The sequence below is a fragment of the Felis catus genome, chromosome C1 (genome assembly GCF_018350175.1).
Source record: "Felis catus isolate Fca126 chromosome C1, F.catus_Fca126_mat1.0, whole genome shotgun sequence".
Classification (NCBI taxonomy): domain Eukaryota; kingdom Metazoa; phylum Chordata; class Mammalia; order Carnivora; family Felidae; genus Felis; species Felis catus.
Genome location: NC_058375.1, coordinates 10845275 through 10861303, shown reverse-complemented (window position 1 = coordinate 10861303; position 16029 = coordinate 10845275). Strand labels below are relative to the sequence as shown.

The window sequence follows — 16029 nt, the reverse complement described above, 5'->3', positions numbered from 1 at the left end:
TCCCTTGAACTACTGGTCAGGCATGCTCTGTGTGCCAGACCCCCTGCCTGCTGCTGCTGGGGGGACAGGGCTGAAAAAGACACGCCCCTACCTCCTGGGAGGTTGCCAGTGTGACGGAGGAGACGACCCCTGCACACGTGGATGACGCGAGACCCCATCCACCCGCCTCCTTACCAAGGGAACCCCAATTTTGTTTGCGCCCCACTAAAACACTCAACGTGCCATGCTCCCCTGCAACTTGAGGGGCCATGTGTCCGGTTGTGGCTACTAAGACGTGCCCAGGAGCCTACTGGGAAAACCCGTTTTCTTTATAGTACAAGGTCACAGTGTTTGGGGGACTTCCCATGATGTGCACCCCAACACATTCCTAACGGACACGTCAGGGCGGGCTGTGAGAGGTGCCGCCACCCCCACCATAATAACCTTCGCTGCCTGGTTCCTTCGCACGAGCTCTCCCTGGGAACCCCTGCTCTGCGGATTCTGGGGGCACGGCGGGGGCGGTGGCTGGACCCTGCCCAGCTGAGGACTGAGACACATGAAAGCTGGATCTCTGGGCAGGAATGCCGGGTGCAGATCCCTTTGAAACAGAGCTTCGGCACCTCTGGAGCCACAGTGTGAACAAAGCAGATGCCGAGCGGTCTGCCATAGCCTCTCGGAAGCACACACGACCGTAACCGACTCACGGGAACTCCTCGCAGAAGCAGGACCTGGGAGCAGGCACCTGTGTGTGTGTGTGTGTGTGTGTGTGTGTGTGTGTGTGTGTGTGCGCGCGCATGCGCGTCCCCATCGGGCCTGACTGTCCCTGAGTCTCCAGATGCTGGGTCGCTGCCGTCAGACGGGGCTCCCTGAAGGGTGTCACTGGCATTGTAACTCTTTTAAGAAAACAAGAAGATCGGGGGCGCCTGGGTGGCTCAGAAGGTTAAGCGCCCAACTTCGGCTCAGGTCATGATCTCGCGGTTCCTGAGTTCAAGTCGCGCACTGCGCTCTGTGCTGACAGCTCGGAGCCTGGAGCCTGCTTCGGATTCTGTGCCTCCCTCTCTCTCTGCCCCTCCCCCCTTGTTCTCTCTCTCTCTCTCTCTCTCTCTCTCTCTCTCTCTCTCTCTCTCTGAAATAAATAAACATTAAAAAGAAGACAAGAAGATCAGCACGATGGGTCCCCAAGGAAGAATTTAAGTTACTAATTTACACAGCTATGAAAACTATGCCATGGGGTGCCTCCTTCTTCCCTTTGCCACAGGTCTGCTGTTATCCCTCCTTCCAAACTGCATTTTGGCGCTCTCCAAATGTTGCTACTAAGGCAGGAGTGGCAGGGTGGGGTCTGTGACACCTGACCTTCTCGGTGACCAGCCTCCTGCCTCGGCCCAAAGCTCCCGGGCGCTCACTTCACCTTCCCAGGCATCCAGCTTCAGCCAGGCGTGTCCCATTCCAGGAGCCAGGCCACCGGAACCACTGCCATGGTGACGGGTGATGTCATGCCCGGCAGGCCCTGTGGGGTCACCGTGGGAGACCAGCTCGGCTCCCGAGAATGTGGGGATTCCGAGGGGGGGAGGGAGGGACTTGTTTTTCTAACTCAGAGGAGGCCGAGTGCCTGCAGGGGGGTGACCAGGGGCCCGGCTCTGGCCCCGTGAAGATAGAGCATCTCTGGGGATGTCATCCTCTCAAGCTTCTGCCGTGGCCTTTCCGCAGCAGACCCCGTCTTCCTCTCCTGGCTTAGGGGACCACAGCTCCTCACTGATCTCACAGCTGCTGCAAACTCACCACCGGCAGGGGTGGGACCGGTCCCCTTCATTGCGGCCACGGGTGACAGACCCTCAGCGGCAATGCCCAGGCATAGGGAGGCCTCCGCCAACAAGCAAGGGAACCGGACAGGCTAATTCGTGGCCTTTGAGCCTCTAGCGGCTGTGTGCCTGGAGGGCAAGGGATTCTACAGGGCGCTTTTGAGCACCAGGGGACTTCTGCTTACCCCCCAAGGCAGAGTGCGCAGGGAGAAGCTTGCTGGGGAGCTGGGGAGGGAGGGGCCGGGCTCCCAGCCTTCCCCTCTCTGAGCCTCAACCGTGCCCCCACCATGAGTGTGCTGGACGGACCCTGTGAGCCTCCTCTGGCTTTGGAGGGCCGAGAAGGCATCACCTCCACCACTGCTCCCCACAGAGGTGTCCAGGGCCTCGGCCAGCACCACACAGCGGGGCAGAATGGGCATCAGTCTGGCGTCAGAGGACCTGGGTTCTGTCCCTGGCTCTGAGCCCCTGAGCAAGTCACTACCCTCCCCCAAGTCTCGCTTTCCTAGGTATTAAAACGGTTCCCGTGTGCCAGGCCCTGCTCTGAGCCCCCGATGCGTTCTCGCCACTCAACCACCACAACCACTGTATGAAGTCGTTCCATGTCACAGCATGGGGCAGTAGGCACCCCGGGAGAGTGAGGAGCCGGGTCAGGGAGTGAGTGGCAGTGCCCGTCTGGCCCCACACCCACCTACCCTCTCCCCTCCCCCTCCCACTCTGGTCCCCTGCTGCCTCCAGAATCACCGACCCCAACCAACCCCGCAGGGTCCCGTTGGCCTCGCCTGCTCCTCAGGACCTTGTGCAGGGGTGGGGTGGGGGGCTGGGGTGTGTGTGTGTAGAGGAGAGGGGGCACTTGCCTTGTGGAGGAGGAAACTGAGGTTCGAAGGGCTAACTTACTCTCCAGGGCCCTCACAGCTCAAGGACCGGATCCTGGACTTGCCTCTCTGCCGTCTGACCTGGAACCCCTCACTCCCCTTCCTTAACCTACTGTGAAAGCACGTCGCCGGAAACAGCAGGACCTGCATCGAAGCACAAAACCGCTGGATGATCCAGAAATCTGCGCCAGTCACTCCTGCCACGAGACGCTGTTTTTGCAGCTTACGGTCCCGAGGGGACCTTCTGAGGTTTCCATCAACGGTGGTTTGACATTCTTGTGTGCACCCCATGACTGCTCCGTGGCCGCTGGTGGTGTGCGTGCGTGTGTGCGCGCGTGCGTGCAAGCCACGGCTCTCAAGGAATCCTCCCCCGGCCCCCCTCCACAGCTTGCCCAAGACACAGTCTCCTTCCACACGCCCAGATTTCCCATTAGTCTGGCCTCGGAAGACTGCAGGGCCTGGCTCCGGACGGTCCCAAACCAAGAGACCTTATGAAAATGTCCAGCCTGGTCAGTGCCCCCCCCCCACCCCCCCTTCCTCCTGGCAAACAGGCTCTAAGGAAGGTGGGGACGGGGATGGTGGGCAGAGTCGGGTAAATTTCAGCCCAGGTATGATGATCCAAGCCACCGCCAGCAGGGGGCCCCCTTTCTTTTTCATTCAACACCCCCAACCAGTTGAACCTTCCGCATCCACAGATTCTGAGACAGGAGGGGTGGGCGGGCGGGGGCCACAAGAGCCTAGCAAACCACTCCGGATAAACACACCCACCAAGATGGTCTCCCAAACAGGTCGCGGGAACAGAAGGCACAGCGCTGGGAGTACAGTCGATGGCACTGGAATAGTGTTGTGTGCTGACCGCACTCGGGTGGAAAAAAATTTTTTTAATGGAAAAACTTTAAAAAAAGAAAGAAGAAAACGAAGCTCTTTTAGCTCAACTTCCCTTTACCGATGGGGAAACTGAGGCCCAGAGAGGGAAAGAGGATACCCGATATCACACAGCCAGCCAGCCCGGGTCTCCCGATTCTCAGACCAACGCCGCTGGGCTAAAAGCATCATCAGCTTTGGAGTCGGCCTATCAGACTTTAATTAAGCCTCAGTTTCCCCATCTGTGGAATGAGGACTGAAAGTGTACCTACTTCTGCCCGATAGAGAACAGGTTGCCATATCCGGAGTGACCCGTCAGGTGCGGACCCTGAGCACGTGGGTAGAAGAGAGCCTCAGAAAGACACGGTTCCGGATTCACGGAGCCTCGGATTCCAGTCCGGCTTCACCCCTCAACCAGCTTCCCCGCGTGTAACGTCTCTGGGTGTTTCCTGAGCCGGTAAGCTGAGGGTGATAACTTGTACCTTGCGAGGCCCTATGTGACACTACCTGGCACCTGAATCCACAAGGTGTTCGCTCAATGTTAGCACCTCCTCCTGTCTTCCGGCTCCCCATGGCTCCCAGGCCCCAGGAGGGCTCAGAAAATACTGGGTGACCTGACCAACAGGCTGGATTCTGGGAAAAGGGCCTGGGGAAGGGGCCCAGGGCAGGGGGAAGGGCGGGCACAGGGCAGGGAAGGAAGCAAAAGGCTTGCAGACTTACTTATGGCCCCGGGACGGGCCTGCCTGGGTTTATTTTGGTTCTTCCTGTTTGAAAGCTGAGCAAGGTGACTTCAGAACAGGTAGAGAGGTTAAGCAGGCTCTTGCCCTGTCGGGAGGCACTCGGGGAAGAAGGAAAACCCAGCACCCGCTGAGCCAGGCCTAGTCAGACACGCGCTTGGCTCTGTGGCCCAAGGTCTGACCTGGGTCTGACAAGCTCTGCTCCTCGGGGACCAAAACCTCCTCTTTCTTCTCACTGCCAGGTCAAGTGGACTGATTGGCCAACTCAGCCAACGAGTGGGCAGAATTGGCACTTGACCCTAGCACTTTGATATTCAGGTCTGCGATCTTTCCAGAGTCCCCACGGCTCCTCTCTCCAAGTACAGCCTAGAAAGAGTTAGGCAGCGTGGCCTTTCCAACCTGGAAAGATATTCCAAACGTCTGGAATACAGGTTCTTGATTTCCAATCCGGTGGCCACGCAGACATGACTAATCAACCACACTCTACAGGAATCTGGGTTGACTGGGGATGCCTGCCACGGCACAGGAGGGAAATGCAGATTTGCTCTGCCTCGGGTTGGGAGGTCAGATGCCATCACGACTGATCAGAGCTGGCGTGTTTGAGGACGGCTGGGTGAGCCCTGTCTGGGTCAATGCAGTGCCAATACCGACTCCGTTTAACTCCACTTAACCAAAAGAGAGAAGCCAGTCCGTTCGCATCTGAGACGGTTGCACACAAACTGCCACCCGCACACTCGACGGTGAGAGCACAATATTCCCTCAGTTTGGTCCAAGATACATGGGGGATTCCTGGGTCTACTTACATATTTTTATGTCCACTGGAAATATAAGATCCTTGGGGGCAGGGACCTGGCCTGCCTTGTTCACTACTGTATCTCCAGCATAGAACAGTGCCTGGCACATAGTAAGTGCTCAGTAAATACCCACCAACTTACTACTCATGAATGACAGAAGGGTGGCCTCCCTAGAGAACACTGGGACCTGCTCCACGGTCGTCACTGAGCTGTGTCCAATATTTCTTGCATCCTGGGGGCAGAGGTGATCCGGCTTTCCTTTGCGTGTCTCCTCTTGACCTCCACAGGTTTGACAGGGCAGGCTAATTTCCCTTGTGCCTCCTGACCGGCCCCTGAGCCCCGACTGCAGAGAGGCTGTGGCTCTCGCCGAACTGCCGTGGGCTCTGTGCGGCGTGTCCGTGGCCATTTCACGTCACCCGCCAGGCAGGATACAAGGACACTCAAGTGGACCACAGCTTCGGCTGCCCCAGGGCACCAGGAGTATTTAAGGTGCTCAGAGCTGGGGACGGACCCCAGACACTGCTCCCAGCACAGGCAACACCCAGTGTCTGGGAGCGGGGTGACCTGGTTGTCCCACAAGGCTCCTTGATTTCAGCCTGCTCATGGTGGCACCCTCCCCGGGTCTTGAGGAGGCCACCCACTCGTCAGCTGGGCTCCCCGTCCCCAACCCTGGGTGGCCCGCGGAGGCCACCAGGTTTGGATGGGCCAGGAGGCGTTGGAAACTGCGGCCATCCTTCCATTTACGAGAGCCTGCTCCGAGTACCCACGCTCCGTGCACCTGCCACGGGCCTTGCACTGGATTTTCCCCCGCGTCACACGAGCGTGCGATTCTGTCTCACAACTCGAACAGAAAACCCCGCAACCGACCCCGTTTCTCTCTCCCGCTCTGCTTCTATCTCTTCCTCCTTTTGGAGCAAAGATGCTTAAAAGGACCGCCTGGGCTCGTGCCTCATTTCTCTCCTGCCACCCTCCCTGGCACCGCCTGGACTTCTCCCCCACCTGCTCTTCTCAAGGTCACCGTAACCTCTGTGCTGTGAACCCCACAGTCCTGTCTGTCACACTCCATCTTCGTGTGCCCTTCCCGCCCCCTTCTCCTGGTTTCTTCTTCTGTCTCTGGCGGCTCCTTCTAGGTCTCTGCTGATTTCTCTGAGGAGCGGGCCTCTAGGCAACAGGAACCTGTCCTTCTTTCCCACTGTGTCCTGGTGGCCCGTCCAGCCTCCCGGCTGTGCACAGCTCCAGCCCCGTGCTGTGCATCTCCAGCCTGGCCGTCGGCCCTGGAGCCCGCTCAGTGCCGAGAGCCTCCCCACACCACCGCCGGGGGTCTAACCACCTCCAACCCAGCACGTCTGAGACGGAGTCCACAGCCAGCCCCCCACACCCTGCTCCGCCTGGCCTCCTCGAACTCAATCCAGGGGTGGCCTTAGCCTTCCAGTTCCTCTGGCCCCAAACTCCAGAATCTTCCTGAACTCCACTCCTCTCAGGCCCCACACCCAATTCCTCAACAAGCCACGTCAGCTTGACATGTTGCCAGAGTCCGGCCACTTGTCACCACTCCTCGGTCACCACCCTGGCCCGTGTCACCACCATCCTGTGTCTGCGTCGTGCAGTAGCCTCCTGACTGGTCTCCCAACCCTTCGGTCCCCATCAGCTCAGCAGGGAGTAGTCCCTTTACGGGGCAAATCAGATCACGACTTGCCTGCTCCTCTCCGACGGCTCCAGTCTCAAGGGTGAGCACGGAGTCCCTAGAATGGTCCAGAAGAGTCACGTGTCTGTCCTCCCCTGCCTTCTCACCTCTCTGCCTTCCTCCCGCCCCCCATAACCCCACTCCCACCCCACGGCTGCCACCTGGCTCCGTGCTGCTCCCGGTTCACGCGGGTCTGCTCCTTCCTCTGAATCTGCCCGGAATGTCCTCCTGCCCGCGTGACCCGCTCCCTCCCAGGTCCTTCCTCAAACGTCACTCTCTCAGCAAAGCCCTCCCTGGACACCCTCCTCACCCCCTTCCCTGTCCGCTCTCCTTAGAGCTCAGCACCACCGAACACTATGTATTCTGTGTGTACTGAGGGGAGCACGTCCGCCTTTCTGGGAGGACCTCCCGGCCTTCTCTCCCTGCGAGACTTCGAGAAAGCTTCCGCCTGGCTTTCCAAAGCCCACAGCCCCCGCCTCTACCTGTGGTCTGGATGCCGGGGGCCATGCTAGCTCCCTACCTCAAGCCGCGCCCTTCCTGCATTCTCCAGCTCAGGGGCTCAGGAGGGACCACCCCCCCCATCCCAGGGCGGAGAGCACAGTGGCACTCGGGGCCCTGCCAGGGTCCATCGGTCAGAGAATAAGCACAGGCGGGCACCTAGAATGCATAGCAGGGGCAGCCATTCCGGGACTGAAGGGGGCCCAGCGCAGCCACACCTTCCAACTTTTCCAGAGATTTCCAAACTCTGGATTGTCGTAGTCTTTATGTCTTAAATGTCTCTCTCTCTTTTTTTTCTTCCCCAATATTAGCAATTAATCATGATACCCAACCGTGACTGTAGGCCTCACAGGGGTGCTGGACCACTGACCTGAGCAGGTGGCTATAGAAGATGGAACACAGGACGATGTGAGCCCACTACAGCTCTGTAGAGTGAGACCAGGGACCAGGCTCTGCAGACAGAAACCTGGGGTTGAATCCCAGCTCCACTATTCACTAGCTGGGTGACGTCGGGTAAGTTCCTTAACCTCTCTGTGCCTCTCCCCTCGTGCGTGAAGCAGAGATACCAGCTTCTATGTCATTCTGCTGTAGTGACCACTAAAGGAGAGCAAAAGCTCTAGATGCACCTCCGATGGCTTGGTCGGGCTCTGTCATTCTAGGTGACAGCCTCACAGAGGTCTTAGGGCAGACTGGGGGTTCTTGAGAGGAAGCGGGCACCCTGCCGGGGAGTTTGAGTAGAGGCTGCAAGCCGGCTGCGCGGAATGCTGTCTTGGAGCCTGAGCAGGGAAGAGGGGTGCATGGGAAGAGGGGTGCATGGGAAGAAGGGTGCATGGGCTTTCTCCGTCTCCAGGATCTCTGTCTCAGGCTTAGATGTCAGAGGCTCCCGACCGGAAAACTTTAGATAGGAAGGGCGAGGCCAGCGAGGGCCTTAGACACAGAGCGCAAGAGATAAGAGGCGCAGCGGGGGTCCTAGTTGGGGGTGGGGACACACTGTGGCCACCTGCAGCCCATCCCTCCGCTCTGGAATGACTCAGAGCTCACCTGGAAGCCCAGAGGGTGGCGGGCCCCGGGGAGCCAGGCCCCCCACTTCCTGCCGAGGGAAATGGGAGGGCGGAGGCAGGGAGGGGGTGGTGTTTGTTTCCCAGCCTCCAAAGGCAAGTCCAGGAAATGTCCTCCTTCCTCCAAATTACCACTAAAAATAGGGGCAAGGGATGGGCCCGGAACACTGACATTCCCTAGTCCCAGGGGGGCGATTTCTGGAAACGCAGCATGGGCCATGGGCCTCACGCCCCACATGAGGACTATTTTTAGCGGCTCATGATGGTGCGTGAGGTCATTCTCAGGCAAGATAACGGCCCTGAGAGGAGGAGGAGGTATGTGGCAGAGAATGGCTGCCAGACACAGAGGGAAGCCAGTGTGCTGTGCGGCCTTGGGGACTCACACACCCTCGCTGGGCTTTGGTGTCAGACTCTCAAGATGGTCCGTCGGGCCCTCTGGAACCCTCAGGAAGGAGGCTGCCTTTGGAGCCCCGACGGTTTGGGAATCGGTCTCGCCTGGCTTCCCTCCAACAGAGATACAGCAAGGCTATTCAAGGTTAGATGCAGGTGGGAACCTGGCAGCTATGGTCAGCCTCCTCCTAGACAAGCTCAGGAGAGGGGCAGGAGACCTCTCCAGAGTGCGGATCCCGGAGCCAGGCTGTCTGGGTTTAAAACCGGTCTTGTCACCGTCTAGAGGGGAGATCTGGAGCGAGTCACATCAGCCTGGTTTTTCACATCTGTACAAGAGGGATAAAAACAGTTCCTCCCCGTGCATCCGGGCTCACCGAGGACCTGCACTGAAACACGCACAACGGCACCATCTGTAAAAGCCCCAAACTGGAAACCACGGGCACAGTCCCTTTGCAGAAGGGGTCCCTTTGCAGGGGTGAAGACTCGATCTAGTGAGAACCGGCGAACGACGACCACCCCGCCACACGCAACGTGATGACCCACGAGGACGGCACGCCAAGCCAGGGAAGCCGGACACAAGAGCCGCGTGGCTCCCTTCACAGCACACAAAGGCGGCAAAGTTAACGGACGTGGGGAGAAGTCAGGAAGAGGTTGTCTGCTGAGGGATACAGACAGGAAGGGGCCACGGGAGGACATTCAGGAAGCTACTGACGTACCGCCTCTTGATCTGGGTGCTGGTGTCACACATGTGTGTCTAGTTGGTGACACTTAAGCACCTGACATTAAGCAGGTAAACCTGCACTTTGTATGTATGTTATTCTTTAATAAAAAGCTTTAAAAATAGCGTCTACTTTGCAGGGCCGGTTTTACATACGCGTCGCACTCAGAACTGTGTCTAGAGTGGGGGGAGCCCTCAGGAAGTATCCGCTCTTGTCATCTGGGGTGGGGGGAGGTGGCCCCCATGCCACCAGGGGACCCCCCATGACATGGGCAGGTCCGAGCGTGGGCGAGGAGAGCAGCTGCTGTGAATCTGCAGGACCCCTGGGGCTGGGGGAAAGAACGTGACCATGAACGTGAACTTGGGGTTGTCCTGGGCTCAGAGTCTAGCGCCCTCCCGCACAAAGACGGCACCTTCCGTGCAGGACTGCGGTGAGAATTAGGGGGAAGAGTTCTGTGAAGGTGCCCAGACCGCGCGCGAGCGAGGAAGGTCGGGGTGGGTGCCCCAGCCCCACGACGCTGATGATCACAACAGTGACAGTGGCTAATATTTGCTGCGTGTGTACTAGGGGCCGGGTATTGTTCTGTATGTTTTCACTACATTTTCCCTTACAGCGATCCTGTGAGGTAGTTAGCATCAGTGATCCCCAGTTTACAAGTAAGGAAACTGAGGCAGGACGTGGCCCGGGAGCTCTGGCTCTGGGTCCCTGCCTTTAAGCTTGTCCAGGCGGGCAGTGCCTGGTGCCACATGGCCGCTGTGGATGCCGGCCTTGGCTGTGGGAGGAGCGGAGCCCGGTGGCCCCATCGCGTGAGGTCTTACGTCTCCTGCAGACCCCACGGCTCAGTCCTCCTGGGTCTACTGAGCCTCCTGGGTCACCTCACGGACGCAGAAAGGCTGCCGGGAAGCACAGGTCTTAGCCCAGGTGGGGCTCAGGGCAGGACATCAAAGGTTCGGGTCTTGCTTTGCCTGCCAGCAGCCATGAACCTCTGGGGAACCACGGGACCTCTCAGAGACTCCGCGCTCTCTGTGGAAGGGGTGTAACAAAACTCTGCCAGCCTTCGGGACCGAGAAGCGTCTGAAGATGAGCTCTAGAATCCACAGGGAGCTTCAAAGGGGGCAAAGACAGCTGTTACCATGAAGGGTAACGGCTGGGGGCCCGCAGGTGCCCACCCGGGCGGTCTGGGGGGAGAAGTCTGTCTATTTCTGGCATACGGTGTGGACCAGCCACGTGGCCACGGATCCGCGCCACAGATCAGCTCTTGCAGCCACAAGACACGTTCTGATCATCTTTTACCTGCCTCCTGGGAGGCTCTCTGCAATTGGCAGGAGAAGAAAGGGGCGCCTCTTCATCGGCTCCCTGAAGCCGTGGCAGCAACGATTAGTCTTTTTAAGCTTTGCTATCGGGTCTCTGAACTCCCCCCGTTCGAGGAGGAGCGTGAAGTCGACAGCGGTGTGGCGGTGAGAGATCACGAGAATGAGTGTCGTCCTCTCTGCCAGCCCCGGCTTCCGTGGTGCAGCCGGAAACTGGAGACCACCCCCCCCAGCCACCCCATCTCCGTGCAATGGCGAGTTCTTGCTACCGACTTGGCCAGGGCCCCAGGCTACCTGACGCCACGGGGCACGCGGGTTTTATGGAAGTCTGCTGTAATTAAGAGCTCTATAAAATATTTAGACCGCCATGCCCAGATATATTAACGATTATACGTTTAAATGTTAATGGGTGTAATTAGCTGAAAGATTAGCCAAGCCTGTCACTAAATATACATTCAGGACTGATAAACTCTTGTGTTGTAAAATTATAGGTGTGAACAGCCATACGCATGTAGCCTTCTCGGACTTTGCCTTATTGGAAAGACGCTCAAAGGGTTGCCCAGAAAAGGGAGAGGAGTTAGCAGGATGGGCAAAGGGGGGGCGGGGCGGGGCGGTCAGAGGGGGAGAACCCTAAAGACTCCACAGGGTCCTTGGAAGTTGTGAAGATCAAGTGGGTTAGTAAATATGAAACCTTGCATGCCTCCATGGATGGAGAACTCACTATTAGGAGCAGCTCTAATGATCAGGTCTCAGAGACTGGCTCATATAAATGGTTTATAGGGGTGACACAGGAGTCTCCCCCAGGATACTAAGAGGTGGTTTTTACTTTTTTACATGTTTGTTTATTTTTGAGAGAGAGTGCGAGTGGGGGAGGTGCAGAGAGACAGGGGGGGGGAACAGAGGATCGGGGGAGGGGGGGACAGAGGATCTGAAGCCGCCTCCATTTGGCCAGCAGAGAGCCCGACGTGGGGCTCAAACTCATGGACCGTGAGATCATGACCTGAGCCGAAGTCGGATGCTCAACCCACTGAGCCACCCAGGCGCCCCGCCTAAGAGTTAAATTCAAGCGTGCAAGCCTAATGAGATCACAGTATCTGCAAATGTTGCTTCCAAACAATGTATCATCCCACAGGTCACGACCAAGACGAGCAGGACCTTGCTATGGCCTTATTAATAGAGAGCCTTGTATTTGTTAATTGAGCCAAATCTTCCTGAGGGCTGACTGTGCGCTGGGCACTGGGCCTGCTGCTGGGAGCCTGGCTCGGCCAGACAGATGAGGTCTTTATTCTGCGGGGGGCGGTGTTGGAGCAAGGGAGATGTATGACAGATCAATTATTTAAATGCACGCTGAGGTCAGGCTGTGCAGGAAATAGCCAGGGAGTCCCTGGGGAGCCGTGCAGTGGGTTGGCCCTTCTAGAGGACGGAGAAGCCACATAGGCCAAGAATGGGGAAGACTGTTCTGGCAGGGGAACGGCAAATGCAGTGGCCCTGAGGCAGCAAAGAGGGGAGAGGCCGCGGTGAGGGGGCCGGGAGGTGAAGTCGAAGGGGGCTGGGCCAGGTCACGCAGGCCCACGCAGGCGTCTGGGTTTTCTCTGAAGGGTAGAGGGAAGACACTTGCATTACTGTCCCGTGGCTGCCGGGGCAAGTTACCACAAACCAGGTGGCCTGAAACAACAGAAATGTATTCCCTTGCAGTTCTGGAGGCCAAACGCTTGAAATCGAGGTGTGGCAGGGCTGAGATCCCTCTGAAGGCTCCAGGAAAGAAACCTCCCTTGCCTCTCTCAGCGGGCAGTGTCCCCAGCAAGCCGTGGCATTCCTCGGGGACGCGTCGTCCCGATCTCTGCCCCGTCTTCCCCTGGCCTTGTCCCCTGTGCGTTCTCTCCCTTCTCTTACAAGAACACTTGTCCAGGATGATCTTGAGATCTTTACCTTAGCTGTGTCTGCAAAGACCCTCTTCCCAAATAAGGCCACACGCACGGGTTCGGGCCGATGGATCTTCTGAGGGGCTCGCTACGGCATGACGTCGGGGAAGGGGTGTAAGCAAAAGTGACCTGCCTTACCACCACTTTGCTGCCCCACGGAGACCAGACTGGGGTCGAGCAGAGCACAGAGGTGGTGACCTGGAGTAGGGTGGTGGTGGCAGAGGCAAACAAGGGGATGAATCTGAGATCCTGTGCCTCCCAGAAGGGAAGTGGTCAGAAGGAAAGCCCTCAGATAGAGAGGGGTCAGTGGGATGGGCCTGGCAAGGTGCACCCAGCCCCGCTCAGGACCCAGATCTGTCCACATCAATGGTTTGTCTGCCTAGGGGGTGCTCCGGAGAGGAGAGAGGAAAGCCCCAAGTCACTGACGCTCGATCACACCAGCTCAAGAGGGCCACCTCGGAGCCCACGCTCCAAGCAAGAGTGAGCTCCAGGCACACAAAGCACCAAGAAATCACATTTCTCCTTGACGAGTGATTAACTGGCACTGTGGGCTATACATCGGTTTCTCGTGAGTTTGGTTCACATGAGTCTGTCACGAGCAATCTGACTTTTCGGGGCTGAAGAGCAGCACGCAGAACCGGAGCAAAAAAATGCCACCCCCGCCCCAGCCATCGCGGCCTATGCGACTCACATACACTTAGAAAAATTAGTATTTATCTCCTGCTTCCTGTGCGTCAGCAGTGTTCTCAGTACTTAATATGTTATTGTTATAGTAACTCTACAAAGAAGGTGCTGTCGTTGTTATTATTCTTAGTTATTATCACTCCCATTTTACAGATGAGGAAACGGACAGGTTAAATCATGCAGCCAAGGGGCGCCTGGGTGGCGCAGTCGGTTAAGCGTCCGACTTCAGCCAGGTCACGATCTCGCGGTCCGGGAGTTCGAGCCCCGCGTCAGGCTCTGGGCTGATGGCTCAGGGCCTGGAGCCTGTTTCCGATTCTGTGTCCCCCTCTCTCTCTGCCCCTCCCCCGTTCATGCTCTGTCTCTCTCTGTCCCAAAAATAAATAAAAACGCTGAAAAAAAAAGAAAATAATAAATCACGCAGCCAAGGTCCCACCCTAGAAAAAAGCGCCAGCCTTCTCAGGATTATTTCTTAAGATCCAAGAAGACAATTCGGCCAGAGCCAGGAAGGCTAAGGAGCAGGAATCTGGCGGCGGGGGGGGGGGGGGGGGGGTGCTGCTCTGAGCCCCGCAAACTGGCCGCCTGACTGTCCCCTTAAATACACCAGTAGCTTTCGCACTGCTGTTCTCACTGCCCTCCGAGCACGGGGCACGTGCCAAGACTTGCCCTGGGAGAACGGCTTTCCTGACGGTGACAAATGCCCCAGAATTCCACGGGAGCCTGCAGGTGCCCTCTCGCACGGGGAGCAAGAAGCTGAATTTCTGGAGATCTCTCCCAGGGTGCTGGAAATGCCCTGCCACGAAAAGTTAACCCAGCAGAGCATGACTGATTCATCGGAGCCTTGGCACTCGGATTGAAACGGGGGACAGAATTATACAAAAGAGAAGAGAAAGGGAATCAGAGCAGCAGCGGGAGGAACCGTACCCGACCTCTGCTGCGAAATGCACCGTTTGACAAAAACTACCCTAGTCCTTCCTGGGAGCACCTGTGAGGGGGGGAGCGGGAGAGACTCTAGTCCCACCTCGCTCATGCGGAAACCGAGGCTCAGAGAGTTAAAGTCACTTGCTCACAAACGACTCAGAGGCTGGGCTGGACTCAAATCACAGACCTCCGACCCTATAGACCAATACTCTTCCTCGCTGAAACCCCTTGGTGGGGCTGACTCTGGGGGATCTGGGTACAGGTAGCCTGAAGGATGTCTGACTTATCCAGAAGGACCAAGGGTGTGATTTCAGCCCTTTTCCTGGATTCAAGGGAGAATCTTCCCTCCTGCTCAGCCTGTGAGTCCTGGCCAGTGGTTTCCCCCAGACGGAACCCTCTCCAGGAATGAGTTCCTGATGCTCCAAGTAATCCTTCCCCTGTGTCCCAACATGTACTACTGTGTCGAGTGTGTGAGACACAGGAGCCGAGGAAACAGACCAACGGGTAAGCAAAGAATTTCTGAACAGTAAAGCAAATAAGTGTTTCTCTAACATGCCACAGTGCCTTTGCACTTACCATGCGCTCTGCTTGGAATGCTCCTCCCCAACCCCAAGCTCATGGCTCATTTCTCTGCCTCCTTCAGATCGTTACTGTCTCATCATCTCTAAAACTGCCACGGTAACAGACCTCCTCGCACTATTTTCCTTCCATACTTTTCCCCTAAAGCTCTTTCCCGTCGGACATGATGTGTGTTTTGCATTTACCTGCTTATTGTCTAGCACCCCACCCCCCACCCCTACCTCCCAGTCAGCATGGAGGGGGGATTTTGATAATTTTGTTTCCTGCTAAGCCCACAGCACTAAGATCAGGGTCTGGCAAATAGACAGTGCTCAATAAATATTTATGGAAGCATTTAAAAGCATTTACGCCCAGTGGAGTGAGTACGGGGTGCAGGGGGGGGCAGGAAGGCAGGAGAGGTCGACAGGAGGGCGTCTCCGAGCTCGCGAGCCTGGCAAACGGAGGCTGAGGGTCACTGCAGGACAGGGAAGTGTTTGCAGAGCTGTGGGTGTGTGTGCAGAAACCTGTTGTGTTTGGGGAATCACACTCACTTCGGTATTGCCCGAGCTTCAGGAAACTGGGAGCTGTAAAGAATTGCTCTGGAACAGAGAACAGCTCGGCATAGAGGTTCAGAGACCAGACCTGGTGCCTGGGCTGGGGCAGAGCAAATTTATCCGTTAATTTCTTTTTTTAGTAATTTTTTTTTTTTTTGGCCAGAATGGTTCTCTGCGGGAAAACTCTGAGGTTTCAACGAGGGTTTACATTCTGTGTGTGCCTCTTACGTCCAGGCGTGAGGGGCTTGGGAGAAACGGGGGGTAAGTTGCAGCCCAGGAAGCGGGAGAGGTGACAACTTTCACTTCCAGGTGTGGAAGGTTCTGTCACCCCAGAGACCAGGCACCAATGGTCCTCCAACCCCCATCCCTGCCAGCGATGGAACACTCGAGTTTAAGTGGGTCTCTTTAGGACAAGTTTTACCTTTACTTGTATTTATATTTTTCCTTTACTTTTATTTTATTTATTTTCTTTTCTTTTAGAGAGAGAAGACCATGTGTGCACATGCTTGTGCATGAGTGGGGGAGGGGAAGAGATAAAGAAAGAATCTTTTTTTTTTTTTTTAATATTTATTTTTGAGACACAGCGAGTGGGGGGGGGCAGAGAGAGAGAGAGAGAGAGAGAGAGAGAGAGAGAGAGAGAGACTCCTAAGCAGGCTCCGTGAGGTCAACGCAGAACCTGACGTGGGGCT

The 16029-nt window shown here is 56.9% G+C and overlaps 1 protein-coding gene and 1 long non-coding RNA gene across 10 annotated transcripts in view; one reads left to right on the top strand and one right to left on the bottom strand.

Annotated features, from left to right (window-relative positions):
- KAZN (kazrin, periplakin interacting protein) overlaps positions 1-16029 on the bottom strand; it is a 1126623-nt gene that overhangs the window by 75786 nt on the left and 1034808 nt on the right. The window lies entirely within an intron of this gene.
- Positions 3387-11171, top strand: LOC123379336. 3 transcript variants are annotated; one of them, XR_006583698.1, is made up of 5 exons: positions 3387-3971; positions 4494-4991; positions 5333-6772; positions 7571-7740; positions 8695-11171. It is a non-coding gene; the product is annotated as an uncharacterized LOC123379336 (long non-coding RNA). The 3 variants fall into 3 exon arrangements; XR_006583697.1 differs by having other exon boundaries at positions 7065-7740; XR_006583696.1 differs by having other exon boundaries at positions 5333-7740.